This window comes from Hyaena hyaena, unplaced genomic scaffold (assembly GCF_003009895.1).
Source record: "Hyaena hyaena isolate Hyena2069 unplaced genomic scaffold, ASM300989v1 scaffold_1025, whole genome shotgun sequence".
NCBI lineage: Eukaryota > Metazoa > Chordata > Mammalia > Carnivora > Hyaenidae > Hyaena > Hyaena hyaena.
In genome coordinates this window covers 405,353-413,420 of record NW_024081659.1, presented here as the reverse complement: position 1 = coordinate 413,420, position 8,068 = coordinate 405,353, and the positions used below count along the sequence as shown (strand labels likewise).

The window sequence follows — 8,068 nt, the reverse complement described above, 5'->3', positions numbered from 1 at the left end:
AGGAAGCCTCCGGCGGCCGGCGGCAGCCTCGCCGACCAGTCCGGGCGCGGGGTGGTCTCCGCAGGGGAGGAAGTTCCCGGGCACGGCGGCCTGCGTCACAGCGGGGCTGGGACCGCGGGGCGGGCGGCGGCGGCGGCGGCGGCGGCGGCGACCCCGGGGCCGGGCGCTGGGCGGCGCTGGCTGCCGCTGGCCCGGCTGCGCGCGGGGCGGCGCTGGAGGCGGCTCCGTCCGCGGCCGGGGAGGCGGAGGGGAGGAGGGCTGCGGGGCTGGGGCGGTAGCTGCGTCCCGGCTCGGAGCCCGCGAACCGGACGAGGAGGAAGGCGCCGCCGTGGCCGCGGCCGCAGTGCCCCGGGCGCCACTCGCCCCGAGCAGCGGCCCCGCCGACGACCCCGCTGCCGCCGGCCGCCGCTGAGCCCGCCCGGGAGACCGCTCGCCGCTCCCCAGCGCCCTCCCCGCCGGCACCCTCGCGCCCAGAGGTAAGGGCGGGGACCGCGGAGGGATGGAGAGGGACGGCCCGCCGGGGACCGCGGGGCTCGGTCCGCTAGGTGCGCGGGAGCCGCCGCTCGCCCCGCCTCGCTCGCGTCCCTGCCTGCTCCCGCTCTCGGGCGGGCGCAATGTGGTCGCCTGCCCCGGTGTGTGGTCCGCGGAGCCACCGGCTGCTAGGGCTCGGGGACCCGCCAGCCCCTACCCCACCCACCCCACGCCAGCCCCGGCGGCGGGGCCGGGGACCCCAGCCTGGCGCCGAGCACCGCGCGGCCGCCGCGGGTCCTGCGGACTTGGTGGGGGGTGGGGGCGCCGGGGGTGGAGGACGGGGAGGCGAGGCGGCCACCGCCGGGGCGGACGTCCTTCTTCCCTACCTGAACGCCTCCTGAGACCCCACAGCCCGGCCCTTCTGGTCTGCTCTCCCCGAGCCCCTGAAGTTAGCACTTTCAGGGAGAGCGCGATCTGATGGTGTCCAACGCGAGCGCGGTGTCTGCCCCTTTGCGAAACCGGAGGGGAGAGAGGATTCGGCCGGATCCGGAGGGCCAGGTGTCTAGGCCGGCGGTTGAGACCAAACCCAGGGTCGCCGGTCCTTCCCCTCCCAGCTGGCTCCCAGCAGCGAGGTGGTCGGGGATGGAGTTAGCAACACCAGAACCTTAGGATGTGCTCTGCAGACTCTAATTCCTTTCTTTTCTGCTCAGCCAGTTCTTTCCTCCCCCACCTTACGTCTGCCGGTGTACATCAGATTATAGTTCCTTCCAACGCTCACACCTTACCTAGCTCTGAATAACCACAGACACCCAGCCCACATCCCAGGACGGAGATTTCAGAGTGTGAAGCCCAAACTTCACTTGGTTTCAGATTCTTTCAGATTCTTTTTAAGGATTTGAAACTCTCAGCAAACCAGTTAGGAAAACACCTGCAAGTCCCCATCCTCCTTAAAGTAGAAACAAAACGAAAAAAGAGCCAATCTTTGTGGGAGTGCTAGTGCTGGGCAAAGGGAGGCTTGAGTGACCTTCTACATCGCAGCTTTTTGGGGGCGGAAGTAGTCACATACCTCTTGTAAGGTAAGAAATGGAGCCTCAACCAATGGGCACATTTCCAGACAGGTATGGCGTGGTTTCCACGAGGTTACTTTCATAGACAAGTTAGGAAAATGGCATCTAGATGGGAGAGGAGGCCAAGTGATGGTAACCCTCTTGTTTGGCACAACACTGCAGAATCACTGGAACCAATCACCCTTATACGGGTATACATTTTTTTTCTTTATTTTTTAATGACTTCAGTAAACCCAAAACGTAAGTTGAATTTCCCCACATTTGCTCAGATTCATAAACCGTGTGTTGGATATGTGAACACAGATGTATACAACTCTAATCTATAGCATTTGCATTTTTTTCTGACTGGCTTAAATAGTGAAGACCAGGAGTGTAACCCCGATTTACTTTGGATGATTCGTTTAAATCCTGTCTTGAGGTCAGTTTGTTTGTTTGCTTCGAGGGGTGGGAGACCAGCTTTGCAAGGATAGATGTGTTTTGATGTCTCATGTGATGGATAGACCACAGATCAGGCCTACCAATTTAACAGTGGTATCAGATAGCAAGCATATGGAACAATTTTCTTAGTAACAAACTTATCAAAGTCTTTATTAATGGCACTAGTCTCTTATTTCCCAGATTGACTAAGTACTTTGTTTAATGGCATGTTTTAGAAGGGAATGCTTTCAGTCGGGGGGTTGAATGAATGATTTTCCACTTATGGGAAGTTTATCTTTTTAAAACAATACAAAGTTAGCAATTTTTAAAATTCCTAATGTGCCTAATTTTTACCAAATTGTTTTTATGATTTTCCAATAGTCTGCAGCATTTTTAACTTATAGTCACCAGTAACAATATAATACAGCCTAGGTTTAAAAATAAATGGGGTGGGAAGTTATACATACTTTTCCAAGCATTGTATTAATGATTTAATATGGCACATTGTTATATAATATAGTCTAGCTGCTCTAGATGCCTAACATACATTATACTCAGATTCTTACAATAAATACTTAGGGAGAAGGTGACTGTCTCTATTTTACAGAAGAGAGTCAGAGTATGTGACCTGCCCAAGACCAGACAGCTAACTTGCTGCCAGAAGGAAGCCAACCCTCCTTAGCCTTAATGATGTACTTTTCTGTTATCCAAAGCAGCCTTTCTTTTTTCTACAAAAATTTACTGTTAATGTGCCATAATAACTACATGATTGAAGAAGTAAAATCACCTGTCTGTGGTTTTCCATGTAACTAGTATATAGCAGCCTTCATATTTGGAATCAGGGCCATCTGTTTCTCAAACCTGTGTTCTTGCCATTGATCTCTGTTACATGACTGCTTAAGAACTTAATGAAACATTTTACTCTTTTTCATCAGCTGTTCTCATCCACTTGACAGTGATGTTCTCAGATAGGCTGCAGTACATTCTCAGTCCCTGAAGTGCAGACTGTAGCTCTAGTCCTAGATCACTATATAAAGTGCAAAATGAAATGAACTCACAACCAGTGAGGGTGACATTACTATGGAAGTATCCTTGAATCCACTTAATTTCTCTTAAAATATAAATCAGTCTCAATCAGTCCCCCATTGGCTTGGGGGAAAGAGTGCGGCTTCAAGATGGGAAAAGCTGCTCAAATGTTGGCTCTACTGTCCAGGAGGAATGTAAACTCATTCATGCTGTGGAACTTTTCTGAGCCCCAGTTTCCTTGTATATAATGTGGTTAATAAAACCCACTTAATTGGATTATTTTGTGGACTAAGTGTAGCAATCCATGTAAAGGACAGCTCCTGTCACCTGGTAGCTGTTGAGAAAGTGGTAAGGATTAACACCCCTGTATCCTAGCACTGATTGAAGCTGCTGTATTTCATTCCATGTAGAGTTCACATGCACATAGCGATGAGTCATTGCTATCAGCGATTCATTCTTCATACAAACGTCTAATCCTGTGTTTAGCATCTTTAACTTTTGAATTATATCCTTTTTTGTAGTCCTGACTTAAAAACATTTGCTCACCTAATGTAGTTTTTCCTTTGCTCCACTCTGCATATTTTTTTTTTTAGAACTTCACTAGCCATATTTCAGTGAGTTGGAATTTGTAATTTTTGGCAAACACACTTTCCTGTTTTCTGCCTCTCCTGATTTCTCAGCCTTGCTTATCACTCCAGGGACCATGACAATCCCAGTATCTTCCTACCACGTACCTCACCCTTGACCAGATCTCTACTAGCTGTATCTTCTTCAAGGCCCAGCCTAAATGCTACCTCCTTCCTGAGCTCATATACCTCCCATTTTAAATCCTTTCTCAGTTTAGGGCACCTAGGTGACTCTGTCGGTTAAGTGTCCAACTCTTGATTTCAGCTCAGGTCATGATCTCACCAGAGAGTGGGGCTCTGAAGTCATTCTTAGCTTTTCATGTTCTGTTCTTGGCTCCAGTTCCCTGGGGAACATAGGCTGGACTTCTGGTGTTTGATCTCAGAAGCCACAAGCATTAGAGGAGCTTGGCTTCTTTGTATACTGACTTCTTTCAGCATCTGGAGCTCCTCAGCCTTGCATGCTCCCTTCCCCTCAAACTCATCTGTGTCACCTGTAGCATTTGCTTTAACTATAGTGTGCTTTTTCCTTCTCCCTCAAACCTCCAGTAATATATTTATTTTTCAACATCTTTTCTCTTTGATTTTTGGAGCTGCGCTGAAACTTCCCTCAGGGCAGAGGCCACATCTGCCTTGTGCACGTCTGAATCCGCATCACCTGCACAGTGCCTGGGATGTAGCTGCTCAAGATATAGTCACAGGATAAATATCTAATGGTATATGTGACAGTGACATTTCTAACCTACCGGCTGTGGTGTATCCTTTTCCCTTTCTATTATTTTAAATTCTGATTATGGAATTTGATAGTGTAACTAGAAGTTATCCTTCTTAATAGGATCATGAAATATGTATATGGAAATATTTCTATATGTGATTGGAAATTAGGAGCAAATATTATATAAAATATGAAGTCAGGACACCAAAACAAATCCTGGGCAAATGTCATTAAATAAACTAAATATAGGAAAACCCATGAGTCCTCTGAGTTTGTTCTGTATATTTGAAGACCTGTCAGATCAATAAAAATTATTAAGTAGTCTTTTTTAAATATTGTTGAGGCTTAAGAAAATTAGAAGCTGGTTCAAATATCTTTTTTTTTTTTTTGAAATGGGAAAAATATAATCCAACTTCTGGAAAAATTTATAGAGGATTATTAAGCTAATAACACCCTGATTTTTTCAAAAGAACTATGAGAGTAGCTTTTTTTTTTTTAAACATTTATTTATTGTTGAGAGACAGAGCAGAAGCAGCGGAGGGGCAGAGAGAGAGGGAGACATAGAATCTGAAGCAGTCTCCAGGCTCCGAGCTGTCAGCACAGAGCCCAATATGGGGCTCAAACCCACAAACTGCGAGATCATGAACTCAGCCAAAGTCGGATGCTTAACCGACTGAGCCACCCAGGCGCCCTGAAAATAGCTTCTTTAGGAAAACACTGCCAGGCTAGTTTGTATGACTTCCCTTGACCTTAGGTCCAGGATAATATTATTATCTGCAAAGTTAGGAAATACTGCCCAGCATACACAACTTTGTAGTTCATGCAAAGCTATGTGGATCTGTGTAACCAGAGAATGGTTAAAGCCAAGGAGCTAGCTGCTGGAAGTACATCTAGGGTTTGGATCTGAGTTGAGGATTTAGGTATTTTATCTACGAGTCTAGGTGGCATAACAGAAAACATGAATCTGATATTTCTTTAAAAGACTCCATGGTGGGTAGAGTGGCTTGGTGTTGAAGCAAGGTTTGGAAATGAGGTTGGCCAAATTACATGAAAGTAAAATGAAAGGAAATAGTCAAAACTAAGCAATAAAATTTACTTAAGGAAAGTATAGAATTATATCTTGAAGAACAATAAACAAGCCTACCATACAAATATACTAGAGTTTTGTTTGGGTATGTTCATGTCTGTATCACCAGTATTTAGAATAGTGTGTATGTTAACATTTTGTTTCAGTCTGACATATAAAAGGTTTCTGGTATGTAAGGTTGAAAATTCATTCTTACTTGGGCTATCTTATAAAAGTAATGGAGGGTCAGATATCATTGTGAGACCAGATAAAAAATGTGGGTTAAAGGTTACTAGACTCTTGACTTACAGTCAACAGTTAACTGGGTCACTGGGTAGCTAGTTTCCAAGGACAAGTCTTATCCCCACTCCATGTCATACAGGAGGCCAGCAAATGCAATAGTGATGAAAAAAATTAAGACATAAAGATTGGAAAGGACGTAGCAAAAATATCTCTCCCTATAAATTTTGTGATTAGAAATTAGGATTCCGGGGGCACCTGGGTGGCTCAGTCAGTTAAGTGTCTGACTCTTGACTTCAGCTCAGGTCATGATCTCAAGGTTTATGAGTTTGAGCCCAGTATTGGGCTCTGCATAGACCGTGAGGAGCCTGCTTGGGATTCTCTCTCTCTTTCTCTCTCTCTCTTTTTCTCCTCCTCCCTCTTCCCCTCCCCTGTTCACACTCTCTTTCTCTCAAAATAAAAAATAAAAACAGAAAATAAAGAAGACAGAATTCCATAATCTAAGGAATCCACAAAGCAACAACTAATAATAAATGCCTCACTAATCACTAATGAATTGTGGGTATTTAAAATTTACCAAAAAAGCTTAGAAGTAAATATGTTGTCCATCACTCTTTCAGTCAGCTCTTGTACATAAACATGTAGATGATTTTACTTTCCTGAGAGTGTATCTAACAATATAATCACATTAATAACATGTTACCTGTTGGGATGCTTGGGTGTCTTAGTTGGCTGACTCTTAAGTTCCACTCAGGTCATGATCCTAGAGTTGTGGGATCGAGCTCCAAGTTGAGCTCCATGCTGAACATGGAGTCTGCTTGAGATTCTCTCTCTTTCTCTCTCTCCCTCTCTCCCTCCCTTTTTTCCTCTCCCTCACTCACACTCACTCTGTCTCTAAAATTTAAAAAAAAATTTTAAAATAACATTTTACCTATTGACTTTTTTTTCACTTGATAGCTTTCCCCATAATGTGATTGCAATAAACAGAGCATCCTACTGTTGACCTAATTAAGGAATTAGGGAGCAAATCAATTAGAGCTAATGATTTCTAGCATCTCTATTATTTATGAATGCCATAATCTGGACTGTAGGAGAGGGAACAAATCTTTGATGCTACCTAGATACTGTCTAGTGTGTATCAAATATGTCCTGAGTATAAAAAATCTCCTTTCTTTATAGCTTCACATTTGGAACATAGTCTTAATAGAACATTGCAAAATGTCAGATAAGAATATAGATGCTCAATGATAAGAGAAACCATATTGTTGGCAGTCGTATTTATTAACAACTAAATCACAAAGTTATAAAACATGTCAGAATTTTAATGTCCCTAGAGGCCAGGAATCTCTTATTATTCTGCGTGGATGCTTTCAGTTATTTATAATTTTGGAATACCAGAAAGCAGTACAAAAGCAAAATAAGCTAATTTCCCCTTTTGAAATAATATATTGGGCTGGATGAAGAAAAACATAGCTTGCTATCTGGTTAGGATACATAAGTAAATGATTTTACAGTTTCATACTGAGAAAAGGTCATCTCAAAAATAATTTTTCTTTCAAGGCACCTGGGTGGCTCAGTCAGTTAAGCATCTGACTCTTGATTTTGGTTCAGGTCATGATCTCATGATTGAACATGAAGCCTGCTTGGTATTCTTTCTCTCTCCCTCTGTCTCTGCCCCCTCCCTCACAAATAAATAAAATTTAAAAAGTAATAATTTTTCTTTCTCAGTTACCAGTTATCTATTATGCTCTTTTAAAAAAATGATTTTATCTCAGTACATGTTATTTATCATAACAAGCTAAGCAATGGGGATGACAGAATTTAAAATGGCAAACTTTACTTTTTGAGATAAAATTAATTTTATAAAGCATGTTATAAAGCAATGTTTATAATCATTATTTGAGTGTTATGAAGAATAAATTTTTTTGTATATATGATATATAAATTTAAACTATCACATGATAGTATTTTGTCAAAGATTATTCATTACCTAATTGTTTTTAATGTATGTTTATTTTGAGAGAGAGCACATGTGTGCATACAGGGAAAGGGAGGGCAGAGAGAGAATCCCAGGCAGGCTTCATGCTTGATCTCATCAACGGTGAGATCATGACCTGAGCCAAAATCAAGAGTCAGACACTTAACCGACTGAGCCACCCAGGTGCCCCTTATACATTATGGAATTTTAATATTAGTCCTAAGCCTTAGAATTAACTATCTTGAATTACAATTTACATTGCCATTTAAAAATAGTATAATCACTATTTATATTAAAAATATACTGGGGTGCCTGGGTGGCTCAGTCGGTTAAGTGTCCAACTTCGGCTCAGGTCATGATCTCGTGGTTCCTGAGTTCAAGCCCCATGTCGGGCTCTGTGCTGACAGCTCAGAGCCTAGAGCCTGCTTCAGATTCTGTGTCTCCCTCTCTATGCCCCTCCCCCAC

General features: G+C 43.7%; 1 protein-coding gene across 1 annotated transcript in view; it reads left to right on the top strand.

The window, feature by feature from the left end:
- Positions 1-279: 279 nt before the first annotated feature.
- The window catches only part of LRRC8C (leucine rich repeat containing 8 VRAC subunit C), a 75,482-nt gene continuing 67,693 nt past the window's right edge, over positions 280-8,068 (top strand). Inside the window, exon 1 of the mRNA XM_039221837.1 lies at positions 280-476. The gene's annotated coding sequence lies outside the window, so the exon portion shown is untranslated. The remainder of the gene's footprint in view (positions 477-8,068) is intronic.